Here is a 27864-nt window from a genome sequence, read left to right as displayed (position 1 = left end):
ACTGAATACTTTTATACCTCGCTGGGCCAGCTGCATGCCTAGTGATGATATATAGACGTTGAAGAGTAGAGGGGATAATGGGGACCCCTGTGGAACGCCTGATGGGTTTCTCCATGTTTTAGAGAGGTTGCCGTTGAAGCGTACCTGATAGGTGCGGGCCGTAAGGAATCCTCGGAACCAGTCAAGTACCTCACCTCCAATGCCGATTGCGTCTAAACATTGTAGTAATTTTTTGTGGTCCACCAAGTCGAAGGCCGAGCTCATGTCAAATTGCATGATTAAGGCGTTATGGCCCTTGGTGAATAGGTTGCGTAAGTGTTCTAGGATCGCTGCTATCACCGTCTCAGTGCTAAACAGAGGTCTGAAGCCGGACTGGGTTTCGTGTAGTAGAGAAAACTGATCAAGGTAGTCCATCAATTGGGTATGTACTAGAGAATGACACGGTGAAAAAATTGGTCCCCGTCACCGCCCCGTCCCCGTCTCACCATCCCCGTCACCGCCCCGTCCCCGTCTCACCATCCCCGTCACCGCCCCGTCCCCGTCTCACCATCCTCTTCACCGCCCCGTCACCGCCACTGCCACCCCATTCACCGCCCCGTCACCGCCACTGCAATCCCATTCACTTTTCTTTATTTACGTATAAAGGAAACATTCTTTAAAACTTTAAAACTTAGTTAAATATTAGTTAATAACTATACAAAAACAAAACACGCAGAGAAAAAATTAATTAATATAAATTCCCTGACTTCCCTGCACTGTCCCCCCTTGAAGGTCTGTCCCCATCCTGAAAGCCTGATGCCCCCCCCCCCCCGACGTCCGATACATCCCTCCCCCCGAAGGACCGCCGACTCCCCAACAATATCGGGCCAGGAGGGAGCCCAAATCCTCCTGGCCACGGCGACCCCCTAACCCCACCCCACACTACATTACGGGCAGGAGGGATCCCAGGCCCTCCTGCCCTCGACGCAAACCCCCCTCCCCCCAACGACCGCCCCCCCCAGCCGACCCGCGACCCCCCTGGCGACCCCCACGACCCCCCCACCCCCCTTCCCCGTACCTTTGGTAGTTGGCCGGACAGACGGGAGCCAAAACCGCCTGTCCGGCAGGCAGCCAACGAAGGAATGAGGCCGGATTGGCCCATCCATCCTAAAGCTCCGCCTACTGGTGGGGCCTAAGGCGCGTGGGCCAATCAGAATAGGCCCTGGAGCCTTAGGTCCCACCTGGGGGCGCGGCCTAAGGCACATGGTCGGGTTGGGCCCATGTGCCTCAGGCCGCGCCCCCAGGTGGGACCTAAGGCTCCAGGGCCTATTCTGATTGGCCCACGCGCCTTAGGCCCCACCAGTAGGCGGAGCTTTAGGATGGATGGGCCAATCCGGCCTCATTCCTTCGTTGGCTGCCTGCCGGACAGGCGGGTTTGGCTCCCGTCTGTCCGGCCAACTACCAAAGGTACGGGGAAGGGGGGTGGGGGGGTCGTGGGGGTCGCCAGGGGGGTCGCGGGTCGGCTGGGGGGGCGGTCGGAGGTTCTTGGGGGGGGCGGTCGTTAGGGGGGTTTGCGTCGAGGGCAGGAGGGCCTGGGATCCCTCCTGCCCGTAATGTAGTGCGGGGTGGGGTTAGGGGGTCGCCGTGGCCAGGAGGGTTTGGGCTCCCTTCTGGCCCAACTACCAAAGGTACGGGGAAGGGGGGTGGGGGGGTCGTGGGGGTCGCCAGGGGGATCGCGGGTCGGCTGGGAGGCGGTCGGAGGTTCTTGGGGGGGAGGGGGGTTTGCGTCGAGGGCAGGAGGGCCTGGGATCCCTCCTGCCCGTAATGTAGTGCGGGGTGGGGTTAGGGGGTCGCCGTGGCCAGGAGGGTTTGGGCTCCCTTCTGGCCCGATATTGTCGGGAAGTCGGCGGTCCTTCGGGGTGGGGGTGCGAGTGGTCCTGCCGGGGGGGGATGTATCGGACGTCGGGGAGTCGGCCGGGCAAGAGGGCTTGGGCTCCCTCTTGCTCCGATCGCGGGTGCGGGTGGGAGCGCGTGCGAGCGGTCGTTCGGGGTGGGGGTGCGAGCGGTCCTGCTGGGGGGGTGAATCGGGCGTCGGGCGGTAAATAGCGGTTCCTAGAAGGGGGTACATTGGCCCGCGGGGACAAACCTGTTCACCGTTTCCGCGGTCGGTGAATGGCCTTGTCCCCGTCACCGCAGCGACTGCTAGTTTTCTTCCCCGTTTTCGGCGGTGACCCGCGGCTTAAATGCGGTGGCCGCGGGTAAACCGTCACCGTGTCATTCTCTAGTATGTACTAAACCTTCCATTATTTTTACGAAGAATGGAATGGATGCTACCGGTCTGTAGTTGGTTACTGATGTTAGGGAATGTTTGCGATTTTTTTGGAATTGGGGTGATTATAATGTGATCGTTATTCGTTAGGAATTTTCCGTTTTTGAACTTATTGGTCATACAGCTCCATAGTGTTAGTTTAAAGTCTAAAGGAGCTGCTTTCATAATGTTGGGGGGACAGGGATCTAGAATGCAGTGTGATTTAGTATATTTGTTATAGAGTTTTATGAAGTTATTCCATTCTAGATCTTGAAATGAGTTCCAAAACATATCCACTGGTATTTCATTTTCAAGTGTGTTGGCTATTTGATGTGCATGTGTGTTGTTTGTTGGGCACGTGTTCCTTAGGTTCACAATTTTTGAGTCAAAGTGTTGTGCTAGATCATCTGCTGATGGGAGTTTTGTGTCGTGCATGGGTTGATTGTGGCGTGTGGTATCAAATAAATTTGTGACCAGGTTAAACAGTTCTTTAGTGTTGATTCCTTTTGAACTCGTGTTGGATGTGTGTATTTTGGATGAGTAGAATGTTTTTCGTTTTTCTTTTATCAGTTGTTTGTAGTCCTTTATGTTGGATCTCCAGTTGTTCCGGTCTGGTATTTCTCCCGTTTTATTCCAGATCCTTTCTAGTCGTCTTACTGATTGTTTCATTTTTAATAGTTCTGAGTCGAACCATTTATTATATTTATTTGAGCGTTTTGTTCTGTTTCGTTTAGGGGCTATTTTATCTAAGATGGATGTGCTTGTTTTTGTCCACTGTTCCCAGAACTCATCCCCTTCATTTATCTCCTCGCGCGATTCGTAGTGTGCCCAGTATTCCTCTGGGTTTATGTGGCCCCTTGTGAGATGTTCTTTTATTTTTATCTTTGGGTGAGTTTTTTCTTTTGGTTGATTCCAGATTAAGTTAAAGTAGTAGGTGAAGTGATCGGACCAGATGTCGTGGTACCAGAAGCCGTCGGATATAGAAATAGTGGGATTTAGGATTTCTTTTGAGGACATAGATACCAAGTCTAACTGATGGCCTTTCTCATGAGTTTGTGTGGATGAAAGGAGATTGTAGTTGAGTGAGGATAGGAAGTTTTTAAAATCTTTTGTGTCAGGATTGTCCTCGTTCTCTAAGTGTAGGTTTATGTCTCCTGCTATAATATTATAAGACGGGGTAATTGAGTTATGTAAGATGAATTCGTAGAAGTCCTCTCTGGCCTTTGACCAGCTTTTTGGCGGGACGTAAAATAGAATGCAGGAGAGGTACTCTTCTAGATCCTTGTTACTAATTTTGCATGCTAGTGTTTCTAATTGGTTGGTTATCTTGGAGTCTGTTAATTCAAGTTCAAGTTCTTCCTTAAGGATGACAGCCAGTCCTCCCCCTCTTCTGTCTTCACGATTTAACATGTGAATTTTGTAGTTATCTGGTATTAGGTCGTTAAGTATTGGATCCTCTTCTGACAGTAGCCATGTTTCCGTTAGAAAGAGGCAGGCTAACTTCTTGCTGATGATCCAATCTTTGATTAAGAAAGCTTTGTTCCTTACTGATCTGGTGTTGAGGTAGGCGCAGGGAACAGAGGTAGTAGTGATGGTTGAGGTGTGTGTAGTGATTTTGATAGGTTTTATTTCCCTTGTCCTTTTTTTGAGGGTGCGGTGAGGTCTATTGTTGCTTGTGATTATTTTAATATGATTTATTCTTTCTTCCTGTTGGTTAGTTAGCAGCCTAATGGGTGTGTCAGGGTAGTGAACGGAGTAAGGTTTTGGATAGAGTGAGATAACGTCCCTAACGTTATTGCTTAATAGATAGATCAATAGGATCAATAAAAGCTTCATGTCTGCTGGTTGTTGTAGTTCCTTCCTGTGTTAAATGTTATGTTAGTTTTCTGTTATGTTATGTTATGTTAAATGTTATGTTAGGCTCCCACGCTCCTCTCTCGATGCAGGGAGTACTGGTCTACCTCAAAATGGTGTTAGTGGATAATAAATAACAATAAATACTCCACTTGTTAATGTAGGAGCACAATCCACAATGGAAGAAAAAGCCTCAGGTATTAATCGGCAGAGAAAAAAATGCTCAAACCTCCTCCACTCACATCATCGGCGCTGGCAGGAGCAGAATAGCAGGCTATAAATGTGGAGAAGTGATTTTTGACAAAGCCCTGAAGAAATGGTTACACACCGTGAAACATTGACTTACATGTTGCATCACTTATGTCATCATAATTAGATAAGAAGTAGCTAATGAATCAAGTCCTGCAAAAGTAGAGTAGTGGTTTTCGCACATTCCCTTTGGAAGTTTTTTGCCGATGATGTGGGTGGAGGAGGTTTGAGCATTTTTTGCTCTGCCGCATTAATACCTGAGGCTTTTTCTTCCGTTGTGGATTGTGCTCCTACATTAACAAGTGGAGTTTTTCTATTTATTGTTAGTTTTTCACTAGCACATCACATTTTTGTAATGAGGCTCATTATATATAATTATAAATGTTAATTGGGCGATATATCATGCATTTATAGGATAAACGTATAAAGAGGGTTAACGACAGTTGTCTTTGTTTTTTTATGCTACAGACGGTGATTAATGTCTTTATCATGCCAAGACATTGTACTAATCATCCAGGTAGCTTCTGTTACATCTGTGGTTCATTCACGACGAAAGCACAACATTGCCCAATTACGTAGATCTGAAGAAGGTATATAAATTGTACTTTGGCTGTCCACTAGATGACCATGATAAGTCTTGGGCTCCACATATCAACTGTACCAGTTGTTCCAATGGACTTCGTGACTGGTTCAATCAACGAAAGACAGCGATGTCATTTGCAATCCCAATGATATGGAGGGAACCACGAGACCATATTAAAGATTGCTACTTTTGCCTTGTGAACACAAGTGGATTCTCAGCTAAAACTAAGCACAAAATTATATATCCTACTCTGGATTCTGCTATTAGGCCTATTCCTGATTATGACTCACTGTCTGTTCCTGTACCTCCACAAGATGAACTTGCTTCTGTGGAACATGATGAGGAATGTGATGATAATGCAGCAGCTGGTCACAATCCAGAATTATCTGATCCTGATGATGTGAATGATGAAGATTCAGAACCAGAGACCTTTACACAAGCCGAGCTCAATGATCTTATTTGTGATTTATATCTTTCAAAACAAAAAGCAGAACTTCTTGCTTCAAGGCTTAAGCAAAAGCACTTGCTTGCAAAAGATGCTAATATAACTCATTACAGAAAAAGGAATCATAACTTAACAACATTCTTCACAGTAAATGGCTCATTATGCTTTTGACATGACATCAACGGGCTCTTCAACAGTTTGTCACAAGTGCATTGTCCAGATGAATGGCGTCTCTTCATTGATTCTTCACAGAGAAGCTTGAAGGCAGTGTTACTGTACAATGGAAATTCCAAACCAAGTATATCAATTGCCCATTCTGCTCATCTAAAGGAGTCTTATAAGAATATGAAAAATTTACTAGAAGCAATCTGTTATAAAACACACCAGTGGAACATCAGTGGTGATCTGAAGGTCACTGGCATGCTAATGGTAATGCAAGGAGGATTCACTAAATACTGCTGTTTCCTTTGCTTGTGGGATAGCATATCTATAGCTAAGCTTTATGTCAAGCGTGTCTGGCAGCTGAGGGATCCCTATAACCCAGGGACAAGCAGTGTGAAATTTATGCTATTGGTGGATCATCATAAAATATTTCTTACACCTCTTCATATCAAGCTGGGGTTGATGAAGAACCTGGTAAAGGTCATGGGTAAAGCAAACTTGTCAGGTTTTCAATGTCTTGCTAAGAAATTTCCAAAAATCAACACTGCAAAATTGAAGGAAGGAATATTTATAGGCCCACAGATCTAGTCCATTATGCAGGATGAAGATTTTAAGCAATCACTTTCAGCAGCTGAGCTTGAAGCTTGGGAGGCATTCAACTGGTTAGTGGGAAAACTTTCTGGGTAACCATAAGTCTCCTTCATACAAGGAAGAAGTTCAGAATCTCCTTGACTCATATCATAAACTTGGCTGTCGCATGTCATTAAAAATACACTTTTTGCACTCACATCTTTACTTTTTTCCTGAAAATCTTGGTATGGTGAGTGACGAGCAAGGAGAACGTTTTCACCAGGACATTCAGTTAACAGAGCGTCGCAACCAAGGTTTCTGGAATGAGAGTATGATGGCCGACTACTGCTGGATGTTGTGCCGTGACAATCCAGATACAACTCACAAAAAGAAATCATACTCTAAGCATTTTTGAAGAAATATTGGTTGCTAAGTGACAGTCCAGTATAATTATGCTATGCTATGTGCTTATTTGACTTTGGACTGAATATTGCAGTATCTTCGGTCCAAAGATACTGCAACATTTCTTTAAGTTGATGCTGCAATTCTTAAAACTCTATGCTAAAATGCTATAAACTAACATTAGTCATAACTTTAAAAGTTTACGTGACTGAAAAATACTAATAACAGATCTGAAATCACCGTGAAAAACTGATTTAGAAAAATGTGCTGTGCCGTCAGATGATTCCGAAAAAAAAAAAATTGTTGCCTTGTGTAATCAGTACAGCAGGTTAGCCAAAGGAAAGAGAGATTCACTAGCAGAAAATATTCTATAATGTATCAATACTGATACAAATGTATGAGGGGATACTGAAAAGTTCTCAGCCCAACTAGCCATCTTCCTACATTCTGAGCGTTATATTGCCACTGTAGCTGAAAAGAGTATTATCTTAAGTGCCAATTTTCAGAAACAAAATTCTATGTTTTGAAAATGTCTCAGATCATTGATTGAACCACATCCAAGTCATTCTCTTCTTGGTTGGGCTGAGAACTTTTCAGCACCCCCTAGCAGAATCACAGGACTTTGGATCTTATTTTAAAAGAAATAAGGGCTCAGGCTTAAGGCTTGTAGGGACTTTGAACTCTTCCTCCTCCTCTTTTGTTCTCAAGCCTCTTCTAGTCTTCCATCTGCCTATTGCATCCCTCTCTCCCCGCCCTGCTGCGACCATGGCTTCCTCCTGCTGAGCCCCAATCATGGTCGAATGCTCTACTGCCTCATCAAAAAAAAATCCACTCACCCAGCTAACCTATAAATTCCCATACTTAAACCAACACCAGGTACCCCACCATGTCATCTACTCCCATCTATGCCCCTACTCCCATCCGTATTTGTTTCAAACCTATTTAACATTTATTCCCTGCAGGTCATTCCAGACACCTGAACCCCTAGGGCTTGATTTAATTAGCTTTTATCACCAAAGATACAGAATGTGAAATGAGGCTCTGTAAAGAGGGTTCTGTTTTCTAAATGGGATCATCACAATGATACTCAACCAAAGATAAAATGAACCTGCCTCATTCAGGATCATTTCCAAGGCACCGGCTCATTTTGTCAAATACTTCCGCCCTCAGCATCGTAGCAGAACAAATTAACGACCACTTAAAATAGAGCAAGGATAGCAACTTGGCTGAGCTGGGGAAGGGGGGAGCGCACAAAGGTATAAGAAAGATGAAAGATTGCTACATTAGATGTTTATCTACACGTTAGAAACAGGTGTCACACAAAAGAAAAAAAAAACCCCAACCCTCAAACAAAAAGAAGCAGCAAGTCAAAGATAAACTTTAACTCACTAGATCCCATCTGTCATGTCTGAATTCATGCATAATAGATTGCACAGGGCTGCCGAATTCCTTCTTTCACTAGCTTCACACAGTTTTTCTAGATGCATGCCACGCAGGTACTAAATCATCCCCAAGTGTGACTATGCTGCAAAGACAGCAGGGGAGTACGTGAAAATTTCTCTGCATGGAAAGTTGGCAAGACCTGGGAATAAAGCTGACCTGTGTTTAAGGGAGGCAATTTTAATCGTGTGCCGATTAAATATTCATGCTATTCTATTATTGTTATTACAGGGGTTAAGCAGGCTTCCCTGTGTTTCAGGAGAGGAGTAAAAGCAAGGACGGTGAAGAGTGTGAAGCGACCCAAGATGAGATGAGAGGAAGAGACATAAGGAGAATGTGTCAACAATAAACAGGAGGAAATGATAAAGAAGGAAAAGATGAAGGTGGAAACTAATCTCTGTGTGTCGCTACAACTGCCAGAGAGCACTGGCAAAGACGTGGCATCCTTTTATTTCAGTTTTAATCATTTCAGCATTTTAATGCCCTGTTCCTTTTGTAAATTCTCCTGGCATTCCTCAGATACAGCCATCCCGGCCAAAACGCCAGTGCAAATTAAATGGCATGAAAGCACGTTGCTGCTGCTGCACTTCTCCCAAAATGAGCTCATCACTGACCAAAAAGCAGGAAAGCTAGGTCTATCCCAGGTCTCTGTGGACCCCAGATACCCTTTATCCTCCCACCCCTCCATTGTCAACTGAATGACTCAGATTTCTTCACTCCAATTTTGAAAAAAATAAATAAAAGGCAAACAGCTAGGTAATGGTGAGTATCATTTTTTAAAAGCAAATTTTAAAATGAGCCAGTTGTAATACAATAATCAGTGACCATCAGGGCCTGGAAAAATGAGTTTGCTCTCACTGGCACTAAGGAGCATCACATGATTATTTAATTACAGCTCTAATTTTTGTCTGGTGGATGGCAACATATCAACAATTAATAGGGCAAATAGAGGAGACTGCATTTTTAAAGAGACAGGCCCCTGCTGGAACAGAGCTTGGAAGTACAGGATGTCACTGCATGAAGCCTCCATACGGAGATATTCCTTTGCACTGCACAAGTAGATCCGGTGAGAGACAGAACCAGGATTCTTAGTGACCTCCAGCAGTGCAACTTTAGCAAACAGCATGTCCAGAGTGTCTTTTCTGATCTGAATCAATTACTGCCTGGCTGCTATTCTTTGAGGTTCTAACCTTGCTCTTCCAAAGAGAACTCCCTACACTGCACATTTATACGAATGAGTATTAAAAATGTCACTAGCGCAGAAGCAGCAGAACAATGTATTGTAGAGACAAAAATGTAGACGTAGCGTGCTTAGATGCAAATGACAGCAGAAACCATTTGTGCAAGTGCTATTGAAGATTCTGTGCCGTAGCCCTTTCAGGACCAAGGGACATATTTGTCCCATAACTTTAAAATCCTATAAATTTTGATTGGGATAGTCTACAGTTCTAAATTTGATATGTACGGATTCCATATGATACTGCCTTTATGTAAACAAACTGGTTCCGACATTCATTCATTAGCGTCGTTGCCAGATTGACGAGAAGATTCACTTGCCACACTGTCCATAAGCCAGAAGTGTGAGTTTTTTTTAAAAAAATAATGATATTTCACACAAAAAAATCTATTTTTTGGCATCTGCAAGCCCTTTTTACCATAAAAATGTCGTCAAAACCACAAAAATTGGCCTACGATCCTTATGGTCCTGAAAGGGTTAACCTCTCTGTACATATACTGCCCATAACTGAGCTGCACTAAAAATTGGACCTGTTAAGAACACCATGCCACTTTTGCAAAGAAACCTTCAGCAGCAGCACAAATAAGGTCCAACTTGATCTGACTCATGTAACTTGGTTTGCCCTTCTAAAAAAAAATAAAAAATAGCCTTCAATCCATAATGAAGTACGAATGAGTACGGCGTACAAAAGATCCTACAGCCATTTCCTACCCACACAGATCATGTCGTCGCTAGACTCACTAATGACCTTCCCCAGAGCAGTAAAGACCTTCCTCTTCCGCCAATCGGGCCATTAAAAACTGCCTCCTCAATATACTTCTAGTACTCTTCGCTATGACCAGTCTGGTCTCTAGAATAAGCTCCGTTGTTGTCTACTGTAACCTTTTTGTTGTCATGACTAGTCTGTTTTCAAACGATTGTCAATGTCTACTTGTAACCCGTTCTGAGCTTCTGGGAGCACGGGATAGAAATTGAAATAAATAAAAAAAAATAAATAACCTTATTGCCCTCTGCTCACCACCCTAGCCAGCAAATTAACCATCCCCCTCCCCTTAACTGTATCCCCCACCCTGGCACCCTGTTTGTCTGTTTAGATTGTAAGCTCTTTCAAGCAGGGACTGTCTCCGTCAAGACTCTCTACAGCGCTGCGTACGTCTGGTGGCACTCTAGAAATAATAGAAGTAGTGCCTACCACTGCCTCCCTCCTCCACCCCACACCTTTTTATTCTCTTCCCTCGATGCTGCAGGTGAAAGAGCAGCTAGAATTGTAGAAAGCCAAGTGCAAGCTGACAGCGCAAACCTTTTGGGGGGAAAGAATTCTTCGCTAATTCTGGACAGAAGGGCTTCATAGGCTGCATTCTTAAATGGAAAGATAAAAAGGCTGGCAAGCAAGAGCTTGTTTATAATGCTTTTTCATGCACCCTTAATATACATCCCATGTAAACTGTTTCAGAAAGGACTGTAATTAAGCATATACTATACTAATAACACTAATAAGCATACAGTATTATTATATAACAATGAATCCTTAGAACTGAGAACTTCTAAGATAATGTTTTTCATTGTTTTAAGTTTGGGGTTTTTTTTTTCCTCTCCTAGGAACTGTTTAGTCCAGGAAAAGAGAAACCACCTTTGAGCACAGGCAGGTTACAGAGTCACTTCCACAGAGGATTCTCCAACAAAAAGTGCAGCTCACTTTAGCACTGGAGGATTTATATAAATTCAATACTTCTCTCTCACTGGTATCCAAATATAATACTTACAATTTATCCAGTTAAAACTCTCCGTTTCTGGTGGATCCCAAAAGCTGCAGCTGTTCTGATGCTCTCTCACTTATGGTTCTCAAATTGTGAAATGCCCTTCCCTCAGGGTTTTGTCAGGAGGCAGGCTCCCTTACCTTCAGGGAAAAGGATTGCTGCTTTCCTATTTCCAGAAGATAGAATAGGGAGAGTGGATGAGGTTATGGGCTGATTATTTTGGGGTGGTAGTGGGTAAAGCCATCCCCTCAGACCCTATTCCCACCCCTCTACTCGACCCCCATCTCACATACCGTTATCCCTCCCATATGCCATATTCTCAATCTATCTCTTTCCACTGCAACTGTCCCTGCTGCCTTCAAACATGCGGTGGTTAAGCCTCTTCTCAAAAAACCCTCGCTTGACCCCCCTCCTGCCCGTCCAACTATCGCCCTGTCTCCCTTCTTCTGTTCCTATCCAAGATACTCGAGCGTGCTATTCTCCGTCGCTGCCTGGACTTCCCTTTCAACTCGACAGATTTTTGATCCTTTACAGTCTGGTTTTCGCCCCCAACACTCCACAGAGACTGCCCTCACTAAGGTCTGCAGTGACTTGTTCATGGTCAAATCTAAGGGCCTATACTCTATCCTTATCCTTCTTGACCTGTCTGCTGCCTGTGATACTGCAAATCACAACTTACTGCTTGATACGCTGTCATCGTTTGGATTCAGTGATTCTGTCCTCTCCTGGTTCGCCTCCTACCTTTCCCAATGCACCTTTAGTGTATATGCTGGTGGGTCCTCTTTTGCTGCTACCCCGCTAGCAGTTGGTGTACCCCAGATCCTCCTCTCTTCTCTCTCTACACCTCTTCCCTTGGTGCCCTGATCTCCTCCCATGGCTTCCAATATCACCTTTATGCTGAGGACTCCCAGATCTACCTCTCTACACCTGAAATTTCACCTAAAGTCCAAGAAAAAAAGTCTCTGCTCGTTTAGCTGACATTGCTGCCTGGGTGTCCTGCCGTCATCTGAAACTAAATACGTCCAAGACTGAGCTGCTTCTCTTTCCTCCTAATCCCTCTGCTCCTCCTCCTCCTTTCTCCATCTCTGTAAATAATACTGTCAATGTTCCAGTCTCCTCTGCTCACAACCTTGGAGTCGTCTTCGATTCTGACCTCTCATTTTCTATGTATATCCAACAAGCTACTAAGACCTGTCGCTTCCATCTCTTCAATATCACCAAAATTCACCCCTTCCTCTCTGAGCATACTACCTGAACCCTTGTCCAAGCTCTCGTAACATCACGCTTAGATTACTGCAATCTACTCCTTACCGGTATCCCTCAGTGTCGCCTCTCCCCCTTGCAATCTGTGCAAAACTCTGCTGTGCGACTCATCTTCTACCAACCTCGCTACGCTCATGTCACCCCTCTCCTTTACTGGCTCCCTATCTGCCATCGCCTACAGTTCAAGATCTTATTGCTGTCCTACAAGTGTGTTCATTCTGCTGACCCTCACTATCTCTCTTCGCTTCTCTTTCCTTATACACCTCTCAGAGAACTTCATTCCTCAGATAAGTTACTCTTAATGTTACGCTTCTCCTCCACTGCCAATTCCAGACTTCGTTCCTTTCATCTAGCTGCCCCCTATGCCTGGAATAAATTACCCAAGTTTGTCCGTCAAGCTCCTTCCTTTCCCTTGTTTAAAAGCAGGCTGAAAACTCACCTTTTTGATATAGCTTTTAATCCTTAACCCTACTCCTCTGCCCTCCAACCCAGCCAGCTGATTAACCGTTCCCCTTAACTATATCCATGACATCCTGTTTGTCTTTGGGAAGCAGAGCTGAGCTTCTGATGTCATAATGGCTCTTCCACCAATAAGAGCCAATCTCATCAGTGATGTCACAATGGCTTGATTGTCCTGTACCTCCTCTGCCCTCCAACCCAGCCCACTGATTAACCATTCCCCTTAACTGTATCCATGACATCCTGTTTGTCTGTCTTGCCTGTTTAGATTGTAAGCTCTTTCAAGCAGGGACTGTTTTCTTGCTCTTTGTGACTCTGTACAGCGCTGCGTGTGTCTGGTAGCGCTATAGAAATAATTAATAGTAGTAGTAGTAGTAGTTTTCCCTTAGGACCTAAAGAATGTTTTATATGTACTGTGTATATTACTCGCATTTTTATATATGTTTTATCTGTTAACCACTTAAGAGTGTCCTAGGGACAGAGAGGTATTGAGGAAGTATAATAAACAAACAGGAACAGGTAAACTCAGAGCATGTTAATTATAAGATCTGGTCAAGGCCTTCACAGTTTAAGTTTCAAAAGGCATAGCATAACTGAAGGGAAGCAAGGCTTAGATTATGGGTCTGTTGCTCAAGGAGACATTGTGCTGTTGAGTCCAGATTGGTACTGGTATGATTAAATCTATCCCTATCTAGCTTGAAGGACTGCTATTAGTAAACTCTGACCAAAGCCCCAAACACACACTAACTCCTGGCAGAATTCTGCATGTGCTAGATAGCAGTTCACATAAACAGTCAGGTCTAAGCCGGCACAGGAGGAGGAAGTGACCCTCTGTGCAGTGGTTCACTTCCTCCTCTAATGCCCGTGTCTGCACTGAATTCTGCACAGCATGTGCAGAATTCTATGTGTCCTGAAGGGGTGAGACTTTCTGCACTCATAACATTTTGCCAAGAGTAAACCTTACAGCTGGCCTGGTGGAGTGTTGATATGGTGACAGCTTCCTACAGAGGCATCAGGTTGATAGGCTAAAATTCAAAGTGCAACCTACATGTGCAGGAGCATTACTGAATTGGCTTCAGGATGTTGGAGCAGCAATAATAATATCACACCCTGCTGAAGTGCCTGCAGACAGTGTTGCTAGTATTAAAGTTACAATGCTTTGGCAAATAAACTTAAAAGCTCATCTGGATGTTACACTTTGTAATGTTTGCTTTAAAGGGGCAGCTCTGGCAGGGATATTAAAGAGAACTTTGCAGTGAAAGCTCATAGCAGAGTTCTTTACCAATGCTAGCGGTTTTGGATAAGGCAAGGAGGCAGTTCAGGAGAGGTTTGAGTAGTGAACTATTCCACTTTGAAAGCAGTGAGAGAGATGTGCTGAATGCAGTTATGAAGAATACAAGGGGGCAGTTTAGGAGAGAAACAAAATACTGCAAAATTGCAAAAGATCCCCAAGTATACCTAACAGGCAGAAAGATACAGAAATATTTCCCACTGTTTTGGGTGCCACGGGCTTAATCAAAAAGAACTTCCAAGCATGCCTGGCTAAATTGTCTATACATGTATACATCTTATGAACTCCAGCAAGAAGCTCTCTTTGGCACAACGCAAGTACTACGGTGAGCATTAGAAGTAAAATTGAAAGACCAAGATCATAGTCTACATATCCTGGCTTAGGAGTGAGGTTTATTAAAAATTAGCAGTGGAATAAAAGCCTCAAACAACTGTGACAGTGCCTTATATCAATAAACCCAAGCTGTCCTGATTACTATCATTGGCATATAAAATTTCACTCGCTAGTCACATAAACTAACCCATTTGGAGAAACTGCCCCAGAGAAACCTATCTCGATTTTTTTTTTCCTACAGGAGCGTCATGTCAACCCAAGCTAGTAGAGGACATAGATAGAACTAAAAAAAAGATCACCCCACATGCTAACAGGAGTTCCCTGAACACACACATCTTAAGTGGCATTCTAGGCATGACTTCTTAAGATATGATTTTCTTTTTTAACTTGTTTTTTGCCTTTTAGATCTAAACCCAGGTATGTAAAACACAAACAGATTCTGTATCTTTAAAAAACTGGTTTGTGCATGTCACACAGAGAGAGTTTAAAGTTCCTCTCAGAGTGGAATGATACCATGACTTAAAAAAAAACAACAAAAAAAAAAAAAACCAAGGAAGAGTCAGCTGCTTAAATATCAGTGCAGGTAGATATTAAGAGGGAGACAGAGCCATCATTTAGTGGCGACAGGAATATAGATGCTTGCACAAACCTATAAAGTAGTATTTACTTCAGGCAAGTAAGTAATATTTTTGCTCTGTTGCTGAGCTGTCAGTTTAATGCAGTGTAAATAAAGTGGAAGTGCTTGATGGTTTCAGGTAGGAAGTGCTCATTCCAGAAGAAGAGCAGAGATTACTGGAGCCTGAAGCACATGACTACTGGGCATCTCTATATTGGCCCGAAATACCACTTCTCCCATACTGGCATCTGGGCAACTATTCACATCATTTGCTGTCTATAAAATATTCAATTCTGTTGCTAAGGAGCTGAAATTAGAACTGAAAAATTTCACTCTTTTTTTAAAATAAATTTTTTTTTAAATTTTTTTTTTTTTACAGTTGTCTTCAGGAGGATTAAGGAAAGAATTTTAGAAACAACTGCACATCTGTAATTTTATCATCCTTTCGCTCTGAATGCAAACTTCATGTAATTATCCTAATCTGTCTTCAAAAGCTCAAACAATACACAGAGTTCCCAGTTTTTATTCATCTCATTCCTGTTAGAGGTTACTGTATAGTCTTTGCTTAAAAATATGTATATATTTCCTGTCAAAAGGCTAAATACAAGCAAAACACTGCATACCCTTCCCAATAAATTAAATTCCATTCAAAGACTCAAAAGACTGGATAACTATGCAACAAAGCAAAAAAAAATAAGTATTCAAATCACCGAGAAATCTCCTAATAGACAAGTTTGCAAATGATATCATCTAGGAAATGGAGCCCGTTTAGAACAAGAAGTGGCAGATCTCCTTTGAAGAGAACCTAAGCAAATACACTGCAGTGACGAGAGCCCTGTGAAATACTACAGCTGCTAGCATCCTACCTAAATCCGCAGTATACTACATGAGCTAAGAGGGTCAGGTCTGTATTTAACACCTATTGTACATGAGATGTGGAGAAGCAGGAACCCATTAGTCACCATCACAGCTTGCTTTGAATATGAGATACCATCAACAAATAGAACAGAAACGCTTGAAGTTAATTTTGCAGTTTTCTGTCCAAGCAGTACATGGAGGTCACAGTTTTTAGCTGGAAAATATAGAATATAGACTCAGATTCCTAAAGCTGCATTTTTATTTTTTGAACACACTGGAGGTAAATTCTTACACTAGCAGTCAAACTCGGATGCATTTAATTCCTTTGTAGACCAAAATTATTAAGGAAGCTCGAGCTGTGGTTATTCAAGACTGCCTACGTGGAACAATCCCTTCTGTGGTTTCAGCGGGCACACCTGCCTACAACGCCATTCGAGATTTTTATTTTCTTAGTTCACCTGCCTCTCTGAACATATACACAGAGTACAGAGTAATCCAACACCACCACTAATATACAAGAACACATAAACCTTTCAGCTGACCACATAGGCCTTGATTACATAAACCATTCATTCAAAAGCTCACCTTTCTCTAGTCAAGACCACACACAACACAGGCAAAATTAACAACCATTTAACCCAAATCACTCCTGTAGTATCAGACTTCCTGTTGCCTCCCTGTTTCTGGGCTGTAAAGGGCAGGGGCCAAAATCATCTTCTAGCTACTAAAATAAGCAAGCAGAGGAAAAGTCCTGTCTGCAATTTGCTAGCCACAAGTATTTAAAAAAGCAACAGGACCGGCTATAAAAAGAAAAGAGTGTCATATTTTAAACACACAAGTAACAACATTCCATTCAAATACTTTAGTACCAGTGAATTCATTTTGCATACAAAGAACTATTATTTCACACATATTTCAACTTGTGGGAAAACAGAAGGAATGTACTGCTACTAGAAACAATTAGATATAGACTGCTGGACTCAATTTTTTTTTTGTCTTATTCTATATGTGGGTTTTCTTCCCTAGAATATTCTCAAGCCAAGAAAACAAAAAATATGAATTTTTCAATCAATGCTTTATCATCTTTATACAACTGAGTGGGTTAGAAAAGTGGGAAAGTATTTATTTTCCAGTAATGTGTTTAATAGTCTTCCACATACAACCCTCTGCGTCTTTCTTTATTTTGCATATATAGTTCTGGATGTAAATACACACTGATGCACTTTAAAATATTGTTTTCAACAGGAAATCATTAAAAAGGGAAACATTCTAATGCTAAACTGAAATGAGAAGAATACTGGGTATGAATACATTTTTAAGTCAGTATGTAAGTTAATCTATTAAAAATGCACTCACTTCGCTACACCATACATACTGATTATAGTTTATCATGAAATGGCTAAGTAAGCTAATTGTATATGCTTAGTGATTACTAAACATTTTAAGATATAACCAGTTCCTTAGGCTCACTACAGCTGAAATTATGCAGCTACTGCAACCTTTTCTGAGAGAGAAAGCAAAGCAGCACAGTGTATTAATATTAAATTTGCTTCACAACACCAGCTTAAGGATGTTGGGGGTTTTTTCTTGCTCTTTTTTGTTAATATATTTAAAGGTGTCCATTTAGGCAAACTTCATCTGAACATGTCAAAAAGGCAAATTTGAATGCTGGTATTTTCTTAGCCGAGGCAGAAGCTTGTAGTCCCCGAATTTTACTACTAATAAAACAGTTTAAAAAAAATTAATCGAGATGTGTTGCTAAATCATTATAGTGTATCCAACGAATGACCATCACCATAAAGGCTAGCTATTGAATCAAATTGGAATCGTATTTTTTTTTTTTTTTTAAATCCTCCGAGATGAAGTGATTCAGTTTTACAGAACAAGCTGTCATCCAACGCATCTGACTGTTTACCCTCACCGTTTTCTATTTAATTCAGTTTACATACTTGTGCAAAACAGTCTAGTTATGTTCACAGTGGGATACGTGTTTCTCTGTCAATAACAGAATATTTTATAGCCTCGCTGATCTACCTTTGGAAAACCTGGCGCCCTTATCTCACGTTTTAATCCGCAAAAATAGATGCACCCTATTGTTTTGGTTTGGTTTTTTTAAAATCTAAATATTCCTAGGACCCCTCCCCCCCCCAACACACACACCTATACAGTATCTCACAAAACTGTACTCTGAGGATAATCATTCCCCTAGGATGGTGCGTAAATGACCTGAGAATTGATGTTCGGGAGGATTCGTATGTGTAGGTATGAGGGAGAGCCCTGGAAAGCAGCAGAAGCTGTGTTTTGCTCTTTCTTCCCAGGAGGGAGGGCACTTCAGCAACTGCCAACTTTCCAGGAATTAATATTAGATCTCCGGCTCGGGCGTGAGAATAATGGTTGCAAGCCCGGTGGATCTGCTCCGTCGTGGCAGTGTCTGGCAACTCTTCAAACAGGAAAAGCGAGCGAGCGAGAGAGAGATCTTATCCAGGGGGCGAGATTACAAGTCCCGCGCGCCAGCGCTAGGGCTGCCAGCCTTGAGTGACAAGCCAAGTGCCTCGAGGCTGGAGCTACTGCAAGTTCCCTTCAACTCTCACCCTCAGAGCCATTCAACTGCTGCTCCCCCACTGCTTGAAGTTCATTTCTCCTAAAGTTATCAGCTCTTCCTGATGCTGGAAACTGAGCTGGGGAAATAGTTTAAATGGGGCATTAGTGCTAAGTGAAGAATAGTAAAATAAAAGAAAAATGAACTTCTGAGAGAACTTTCTGTGGCTGGGCTGGCATTGCTCGTGCAGAGCACTTCAACTTTCAGCAGCTTTCACTTCTTTCCAGTGCGCTTGGCTTGCTCTAACACCTTAATCTGGGGGGGGGGGGGGTCTACCCCCCCCCATTTCGAGACCATCTTATCTTGCAAGGGAGGGGGGGGAGCAAGGTGCTCTCGAAGCAGGTTAGGAAACTGACCCGTCAGGAGCGTGCTCGGACCTCCCCCTCCCCTGCCCCAAAACATCAGTACAAGTAATGAACTTCAAAAAGGCCAGCGGCGATCGCGACTCAGGAGGAAGGGGGTGGGGGGGGGGTTGCAGGGGGGGTCTCCGGCCGGCCGATCGGTCATACTCTACCTTCAGCAGCAGCCGCCGGCGTCCGACTCACTGGCACTCAACTTCCACGCGGCTCTCTTCTCTCATCAGAAGTGCGGGCTCCAAAAAGAAACAAAGAAAGAAGGAAACGAGCAAAAAAAAAAAAAAAAAAAAATAGAAGAAGAAGAAAAAGGCGAGAGACCCTCGATTAGCCCTCCCCAATCTCGGTTTCTACTCCCAGCCGGTGGGCGGGCGGGGGTCATTCAGGCTCCGAGCCGCTGGGTGTCTCCAGTGACTTTCGGCGTCGGGCTTTAGCCGCCTGTGCGTGGAGAGATCTACGCGTGTGTGTGTGAAGGGGAGGCTGCGGCTCGCACCGCCCAATAGTCGCCTCTCGAGGCTGCTTTATTTGGGTGTCTGTGCGCGAGGGAGAGACAGCGGCTCGCAGGCGTACGCAGAGGGCGCCGAGGAGGAACGCCGCTTCCTCTCAGTTGGTGGGGCACAAGTAGGTCCTTTTCTCTCTTTTTTTTTAGCTTGCTCTCTTTCCCCCCCCCCCCCCCTTCTTCCTTTCGCCGAAGGAGGAAGTCAGGTGAGAGGCGGCGATCCCCTCCTTGTTGTTGTTTATATACGATAGTATTATCTCTCAGGCGGTGCCCTGCCCTCCCCCCTCCCGAAGCCTGCAGAGCGATGGGGGAGGGAGAGACACCCGCCCCCTCCCCCAGCACCCCCCGTCTCTTTTATAATAATATTTATGCACCGCATGGCTCGCTGTCAACTGCACGCTGTACCTAGGGTAAAGAGACAGCCAGCAGCTTCCCAAAGAAGCAAGACACCCTTCAGCACACCTGAAAAGCCCTGAAATATGTTGGCGGGCCTAAATGGGTGCTGGCCGGCCGTTTCTTTGCTAGCTGTGTAACTTCGTTACCTTTGCATCCTTCTCTCCCTAACCGCCCCCCCCCCCCCCCATACACACACACTCTCTTGTGAGATCCGAAAAAGCGGCGTTTCAGGGTTGCGGCACAGACTAGGTCGTTGTGGCCAGTGGGCAGCATAGATGACAAGAGTTTCCAAGCTGAATCTGAAATGTGAGCAAAGTCACAGCGCCCTGGCAGGTTAGGATTCGTGAAATTCCGGTGTTTCCGGTGCTGCTGCTAGTACGGTAGCAATCTGGCCTAGGCTTTCCGCCTAGACAGTAGCACAGCACATTTTGGAACACTGGCATTTTGTATTCTGGAGTTCGTGTGGTGGTGCCTCCACTTGGGTGGGTGAGCCAGGGTTTTTTTTTTAATGCTTATATTCTTTCGAAATAGCTACGGAACAATATTCAGATTTTTGTCCCATCTACTAGGGATGTGCCCACAGCCAAAGAAAATTGTTATGGTATTTTTCAAAATCTGCATGTTTTAGTTTATTTTCCGTTTCTTCTGCATATTCACCTTTAATGCACATATTGTATGACTAAAGCTTTGTTGACATATGCAAATCAAAAATGCTTAGGCACCCAAATGAACCAATTGCATCCTAATAAGTGATGCTCAGCCTGATCTAAAATGATTTAGGGCTGTACAGAGTCTAGTTGGCAAAGGCGAAATAGGCCTTCTCTTGACATGTAAAGGTCTGGATAATTTTCTAAAAGAGCAGGACCTTATCCGGACAATATGATAAGCCAACAGAGTTTGACCAAATTTGGCCTATCCTATGTTCTCTCCAATGTGTAAAGTCATGCACTGCTCTCTGCATAAACCAATGCTTCTGCTAATCTTCCTGCTTGCCATATAGCAGTACAACAGGACACCTGTGTGAGGGTCTGATGAAAAATTGGAACAGCAAAGCCCTGCTGGGGCTTCACATGGAAAAACACACGAAAATGCTCTGAAATATGATCAAACAGCAAGCTGCTTCTGTGTGAAGCCCCACTTGCAATTCACAGAAAACATTTGGCCCTTGTAAATTTTCATGCATATTCTGCAAAAGTTTCTTTGAATTCATTTAATAGCCTTCTGTAATGCAAAAACATACAAAGCAGCTTATTAATAGTACTTAAAAAAAAAACCCAACCAGGTGTGCAAAAACTTCTCATGATGATTTTCTTAAAAATATAATTACACCTCAGTGAAGAGTGCTACAGAACTCATTTGCATTTGTAGTGTACGTTTCAAAAATGGGCCTCTAGCTTGCTAAAGATCCTGCAGGTCATTCAGTACATTAGACAGCAAGATAGGTATTTTGATGGGAAGAGGCTACATTGCATGCTTTACAGGCAAAACTTTACAGGATTCAAAGTCCAAATTTCCAATCTACTATTCGCGACCCCAGACTACAAAACTTTCAGAAAAGAAATAAAAACCCTGCTATTCAAAAAATCCATGAAGACCTAACACCGTATAAAACATTTCAATCCTCTGAAGCAACCCACTCTACTCTGTAACACCTCTGGACATGTCCAGAAATCCTCTTCTGTAATCCGCCTTGAACTGCAAGGTAATGGCGGAATAAAAATCACTAATGTAATGTATTAGCCTCATAGATGCTATAATAGAGTTCAAACCACATGAGAAAATATCTTTAGTCTGTAGGAGACAGCAGTAGGGAAACTCTGGGCACTATATTTGCTGATTATGCAGACGCTAATCTTTTACAAAACAAAAGCCATGAGTGGAATTACACATTTAGAATATTTTTTAAATGTGATTTGCCAAAAACTGTTCAATGAATTAAGGATACTTTGGAATTTGTCGTCCTTTATTCAATCTTGGAGAACTTTCCCTTCAAAAGCTGGCACATCCCAGCTGTTTTGTGAGGTACCTCTTGACTGGTATATTCCTGTCTTTCTGTTAGCCTACTTGTCTGTTAATATGTTGGTGACGGGTCAAAAGCGCGTGAGGACAAAGGCGCGCCGACAACCGAGCGCAGACAACTGACCGCAGGGCTTAATCACGCCAAAGAAAAAACGTATTTTAAAGGGCTCTGACAAGGGGTGTGGGGGGAACCCACCTACTCTACTTAATAGGGATCGCGCTGCCTTACGTTGCCATGTTGGGGGAGGGTGTGGGGGGTGTAAACCTCCACATTAAACTGAAAACTTAACTTTTTCCCTAAAAAACAGGGAAAAAGTTAAGTTTCCAGTATAATGAGGGGGATTACAACCCCCCACAACGCCAGCGCGATCTCTATTAAGTAAAGGGGGGGGGTTCCCCTCCAACACCCACCGTTGGAGCCCTTTAAAATACGGTTTTTCTTCGGCGCGATTTAAGTCCTGCGCTCAGTTGTCTGCGCGCCTTTGTAGTCGCGCGCTTTAGACTATGAACCAATATGTTTGTTGGATTGTTGGTTTGAATTTCTCTCCTATTGATTTTTGTAGTTCCATTCTTTAGGGATATTTTTTTTTTTTTTTTTAAAGAATGTACTTTGCTTTGTCCTTCTCTGACAGCTAAAAGCAGTATACTAAGTCTAAAATAAATAAATGTTTTAATTGTGCAGTTGAAACAAGGCAAAAATCTGAAAGCATATGGTAGCTTATTTCATTGCTCATGTAGGGGAGGGGGATCACAAAAACTGAAGAGTAAATGACAGCTCTGAGTATAAAACAACATGGACTCCTCCATTTCAAAGGCTTTTTTCTCTTTTTTGCTACTGCTCCTATTTTCCATTTCTTTAGCATACTCGATGCACCAGCGCTGTACATAAAGCATGTAAGAGACGGCCCCTGCTCAACAGAGTTTACAATCTGTTCAAGGCGAGCAGAACAAAAAAAGGGATTAGGGAGTTATTTACTGTGGGAATGATTAAAACAAAAACAGGAACTGAACAGGTGAATAGGGGTTAAGAGTTAAAAGCAGCTTCTAAAAGGTGGACTTGTGGCCCTGTTCAAATCTAGGCTTAAAGCCCACCGTTTTGAGGCTGTTTTTAACTCTAACTCTGTATTCACCTGTTCAGTACCTGTGTTTGTTCTAGTCATTCCAGTAATAAATAGATCCCTAGTCCCTTCTTTGTTCTGCTTGTCTTTCAAATCTAGGGCTCGGATTCTTTCACAGATCATTAACCCCTCCCCCCCCCCCCCATTTTGCTAAGCCCAACAGCACAGTCCGGCGTAGTAAATGCTCTGACACCCATAGGAATTGAATGGGCATCAGACCATTTGTGTGTGGCACTCAGATGCACATCTTAATAAAAGAAGGGGCCTAACTCTGGATATATTAATAGAAAGACAGCCCTAACTGATATCTGATCAATACATTGTCCCTATACAGAGGCACATGGTGAGGGAAAAAAGCTTAAGTACATAACTGTTAACTCCATCTCCCATTGTTTAGTTTGCAGTATGTCCTAGTACACAGGAATAAATAATAGCTGTTATCCAGTATCAATGAAAACTTCTACTATTAAATCCTTTGTTTAAAACGTTGAACTTCTTTCCTGTCTCCAGAGGGTACTAATGAGCCAGAAAAGATTGATTGTGATATCTTACATGCATGTTTTGTATGAACCCTTTAGCTAAACTCTGTGACTCTCATCCAACCTGGTCCCTTTCACAAAAGTCAGGAAATTTGTAAGGAATTAGTTGAAAAGTTTGGAAATCACAATAGTAGGGTTGCAACTGACTCCCAGGGGGTAATTCTATGAAGTCGTATATGGCCTCTTATAAAACACCGATCAGTGTAGAAGTACACATTTGACATGATGGCACATACTTTGTGGTAGGCGTATTACAAGAGTGGAGTTTGGGCAGAGCAGGGGTGGAACATATAGTGGAGTCTCATAATGGAACCGACAGGTGGTTGGAAAATCAAAAAGTTGTAGAATACACAAAAAGTGGATGAGGGATAAAAGAGAAGCATATTGAATTCATATTTCGAAAAGGAAGCAGTAACAAAGATTTATAAGCTTAATGAGTCAAAAATCTGACCTAGCACCACTGCTTTTTTTTTTCTTCTTCTTTAAGGGAAAGGGATTGGGATTTGATATACTGCTTGGACAAGGTGTATTAACCAGTTTACAGTCAGGTAGTCAAGCATTTTTCCCTATGTGTCCTGGCAGGCTCACAGTCTATCTAATGTACCTAGGCTAGTGGAGGATTAAGTGACTTGACCAGGTCACAAGGAGCAGCATGGGGTTTGAACCCACAACCTCAGGGAAGTAATTCATTGAATCAAAAATTCTACGTACTCTCTGATTTCCTGGTGGTGTGTTATGCTGTAAGTTTCCTGGAAAGCACAGTATACCTGGCACAGTTATTGTACCTTTCTCCTGAAATCTAAGATTATTTATTTATTATGAAATGTAATTCTTATTGCCTGAAGGGCTAGTTGGTATTCTGATCCTAAATCCAAAGCTTTACTTTAGTATCAGTAAGTGACAGGTTTTATCACTAAGCCCCAGTAATAAACAGAGCAGCACATTTCTTTGTTAACTTCCATGAGTTTGGAATGAGGAAGGGGAGCTGATCACGACACTGCATGCCAAAACAGCTTACACAGTTGAGTTGGCTTCTAAAGCACTCAAAGTTAGTAAAATCCCAATGTTTCAGGAGGAATAAAGGGTGCTTACTAAGGTGATATGTCTTTACTACAAGAGTGAGCAAACTGTGGGCTGAATACAGCCTGACATTGAATTTCATGCAGCCCGTGAGAGCAGGGAAAGTATAATAGAAAACGTCATTAGTCCGAACTTTAGTAATTTAAAATATTATATTTTGCAAATATTTTCAGAATAGCAACTCTAGCAGTTTGTTTCCTATGGGGGTAATAATCAAAAAAAACAAACGTCTAAAAAGTGTCCTAAATGGCTACTTGGACGATCAAAAAGCCTGATCGTCCAAGTACCCATAACCAAAGCTGGATTTTAGACGTATCTAAAAACAGCTTAGGCCTTTCCCCTGCCTCTAGACGCACAGAGAGAAAAGAGGTGTGTTTAGAGGAGGGGAAAGGGCGGGCAGTGGGCGGGAGATGGGCCGACCTACACCTAGGCGTACAACAGGTATAACCAAAACATTTACAGGTTGCCTAGTCGGCACTTAGACCTTTTTGATTTAGACATAGTCAAACCAGGTCTAAGTGCCAAAAAAGGGGCCGCTGAGCTGATGGCCGCTGGCGCCATCAGTTCAGCGGCCCAGCAACCTACCCACCACAACCATCGTGGCAGGAGAGATGCCTCATCTCCCCTACCGCGATGCCATCACTCCTCTACCCGAACTGCCGCGACTCGCGGCAGGAGAAATGCCCTATCTCTCCTGCTGCGGGTCGCAGCAGTTTCGGTAGAGGAGTGATGGCATCGCGGTAGGGGAGATGAGGCATCTCTCTTGCTGCGATCCATCACCCCCCCACACACACAACATCGGGGCAAGAGGGAACCCAAGCCCTCTTGCCCTGCTGATTAACATCGGGCCAGGAGGGAGCCCAAGCCCTCCTGGCCCAGCAACCCCCCCCCCCTGTGTCTCGATTGGGCCAGGAGGGAGCCCAAGCCCACCTGGACCAGGCGAACACCCCCTCCCCCGCATCTCGATTGGGCCAGGAGGGAGCCCAAGCCCTCCTGGCCCAGGTGACCCCTACTCCCACCCCTCTACTACATTACGGGCAGGAGGGATCCCAGGCCCTCCTGCCCTCGACGCAACCCCCCCTCCCCCCAACGACCGCCCCCCCAGAACCCCTGATCGGCCCCCCCAGCCGACCCACAATCCCCCGGCCGACACCACAACCCCCCCACCCCCACCTCCTTTCCCCGTACCTTTTCCAGTTGGCCAAGCCCGCCCGTCCAGCAGCCGGCCGACTCCAGAATGGGCCCAGATTGGCCCAGCCGTTCCAAAGCCACGCCCACAAGTGGGGCCTAAGGCTCCTGGGCCAATCAGAATAGGCCCGGGATCCTTAGGCCCCGCCTGGGGGGCGGGGCCTGAGGCACATGGGCCTGGTTGGGAGGGGGGGTTGCGGTTCGACATGGCAGGAGGGCTTGGGCACCCTCCTGCCTGGATGGTTGTGGGGGGGGATTCTGTAACCGGTGTTGTTTTTGACAGACACAGGTTACAGAATCCAGCTTTTAGGCGAAGGACTGGCTCCTTCTTTGCCTAAAAGCCCTTCTGTTGGACGTATGGGGCTTAGGTGTTTTTTTGTTTCATTATGGCTGAAAAGTGTAGACGTCGTGTGGGTGTACTTATAGACGTAGTGGAGATTGGGTGTTTAGGCAGAGGAAGGCCATAATCAAAACAAGGACGTTGGTTTTGATTATGGACACTTTTCCCTGCTTCTGCGTTGAACGTTTAAGGACTTAGGCCAAAAGGGGACTTAGACGCTTTTTTTGATTATGCCCCTCCACGTTTTTAAGTTAAATTTCTACTTATCTGTTTAACACAGAGAATCTACAGAGCTTTGTGCATTTCCATTTCCAATTCCAAAATTACATAATGTTGAAGCCTGCCAGGGATAGTAGTGGCGTGTATAAAGGTTGCCTTCCCCTGCTTTACTGTAAAAGAGCTGCAGATGCACTGGGGAGGGACCTGAGACTGATTGGCCCAAAGGCTCCTCCTATAGGAGGGACCTTAAACAACCTAGGCCAATCGGAGCATTAAGTCCCTCTCTGGTGCATCTCAGGAAGAGGCGGGCCTGCTGGCCGGAGGTGGTGTCATTGGAGGCACAGATTGGGAGTTGCGTGGTAGTGGGAGGGAGTGGGCATATATCCCAAAGTCAGGAGGGGTGTTGGGTGGGGTCACTTGACTTCGGCAGTGGGTGAAGGCATCTCTCCTGCTGCCAGAGGGGTGTCAGAGATGCATTGCTTGGCGGCAGGAGAGAGTGGGCATCTCTCCCCCTACCAGGTGGGGTGGTGGGGGTCATTGCTTGGTGGCGGGAGGGAGTGGGCATCTCTTCCGCTGTTGGGGGGGTGTTGGGTTGCTTGACTTCGGCAGCTTGATTTGGTCTTGTTTTTATGGGCACATGCAGATTTAGTTAAACTTTGCTACCCTCCACAGCCTCATTTGCATGAACGTTGTCTGAAGAATGACTCACTTTTTTAAAATCGCTACAATAACGGTTGCGACAGTGGCCCATCGGATTTTAACGCAGATTTTTGAGAATCTAGCACTTAGTGCCTTACTCTTGAGGAGATATGAATGTTTAAATTTGTAAAACATTTCCTTCTTAGCATTTCCCAGTCCAAAAATCTAACTTTCATAGCGCTTTGCTGTTCTGGTTTCTCATCAGAACCTCTTGTAGGTGTCCAGTTGCACTGGAAAGGAGGAAGGTGAGCTGATTAGCAGAAGCATTTGTTTATGCAAAGGGTAGTTTTTAGAACACAGTGCTCTGTAAAACTCTTCACATCCTTGTATGTTTTTCACATTTTACTGTCTAAGACAGGGGTGCCCAAATGGTCGATCGCGATCGACCAGTAGATTTGCAAAGGCAACGCATTGCCTTTTTTATCTTTTCTCCCTGCTGCTTCCCCAAGCCAGGCCTGGTGCGTACAAGCGCCGGACTTACAAAACTTCACCTCCGATGTCAATTCTGACATCGGAGAAGAAGTTCTGGGCCAGCCAATTACTGCCTGGCTAGCCTGGAACTTCCTCCCCGACGTTAGAATTGACGTTGGAAGTGAATTCTTGTGGGCCCGGTGCTTTTATGCAAGAGGCCTGGCTCGGGGAAGCAGCAGGGAGAAATCGCCTTGGTGGCTTGGGGGTGGGGATAGGGAAAGAATCGGGGAAGTGGAGAAATCGGCACGATGTCTTGGGGGGGGCAGGGGGAGAAAGAAAGAAAGGCAGAAAGAAAGAGGGGGGCCAGGGGGAGAGAGAATGAAAGGCAGAAAGAAATAAATATTGGCTTTACAGAAGAAGGAAGTGCAACCAGAGACTCATGAAATCACCAGACAAGGCAGGAAAAATGATTTTATTTTCAATTTAGTGATCAAAATGTGTCTGTTTTGAGAATTTATATCTGCTGTCTATATTTTGCACCATGGCCTCCTTTTACTAAACCGCAATAGCGGTTTTTAGCGCAGGGAGCCTATGAGCA

General features: G+C 44.2%; 1 long non-coding RNA gene across 1 annotated transcript in view; it reads left to right on the top strand.

Moving 5' to 3' along the window:
* The first annotated feature begins 18970 nt into the window (after positions 1–18970).
* The window catches only part of LOC117353997, a 55811-nt gene continuing 46917 nt past the window's right edge, over positions 18971–27864 (top strand). The window contains exon 1 of the long non-coding RNA XR_004538089.1: positions 18971–19379. This is a non-coding gene — a long non-coding RNA (uncharacterized LOC117353997). The remainder of the gene's footprint in view (positions 19380–27864) is intronic.

This window comes from Geotrypetes seraphini, chromosome 2 (genome assembly GCF_902459505.1).
Source record: "Geotrypetes seraphini chromosome 2, aGeoSer1.1, whole genome shotgun sequence".
In the NCBI taxonomy this organism is placed as follows: Eukaryota; Metazoa; Chordata; class Amphibia; order Gymnophiona; family Dermophiidae; genus Geotrypetes; species Geotrypetes seraphini.
The sequence above is the reverse complement of the archived record's forward strand: the minus strand, read 5'-3'. Positions and strand labels throughout refer to the sequence as shown.